Here is a 791-nt window from a genome sequence, read left to right as displayed (position 1 = left end):
TACCTGATAACAAAACTTTAGCTCCACTTATCGACTTTTTCCACAGAGAGACAAAAATACGGGCTAAATTCTGAAGTCCGAGTCTCGTCTCAGTGAGGCGGAGAATCCAGATGTGCTCCAGATAAACGGATCATAGAGAAAACAGACGGTAGCGGTTCGTGGACCCACATCCTGAAGCCTCGGGTTTGTGCTTTTGAGACCGCCACAAAAAGGCGGGACACAGGAGAACGTCCGAGATCTAAAGGGCTCATCCCAGTAGGGCAGGTGTGTCAAACATAAGGCCCGAGGGCCAGAATGGGCCTGGCAAAGACTCCTGTTGGGTTTGGAAAATGTGGAGCAGGCGATAAATTTTGGACTTACTTGTATTTTTTAAAAGTTTTACAACTTTCTTGTGTTTTTGTTTTTGCTGTAAAGCCACATTTTAAAATTCTGTGAATTAGAAAAACTTTTTTCTTATAATTTTATATAATTATCTATTTTGTTTATTAGTACAAGACAGTCTGAGCAAAGATTTACCTGAGCTTGTTCTGTAATTTTACATGTTTATTTCTTACAGTTTAAGGTGTCGTGATTTCTTTATCATGCAAACTGAACTGAGCCACACTGTTGGAGTATATTTATTTTTCTTATAATAAGAAATCTGAGGGTTTAGTTTAATTTCTTCAAACTGACAGAATTTCACCGATCCGGGTCAGTTAAGATCCAAATATTTGGCCCACTGTGTAAAATGAGTTCGACATCCCTGCAGTAGGACAAACGCTGAAAACCTCCAAGGTGAGATTGCCTGACAT

The sequence above is a fragment of the Rhamphochromis sp. 'chilingali' genome (genome assembly GCF_963969265.1).
Source record: "Rhamphochromis sp. 'chilingali' genome assembly, chromosome: 11".
Taxonomy (NCBI): domain Eukaryota; kingdom Metazoa; phylum Chordata; class Actinopteri; order Cichliformes; family Cichlidae; genus Rhamphochromis; species Rhamphochromis sp. 'chilingali'.
This window is presented reverse-complemented; position numbering follows the sequence as displayed.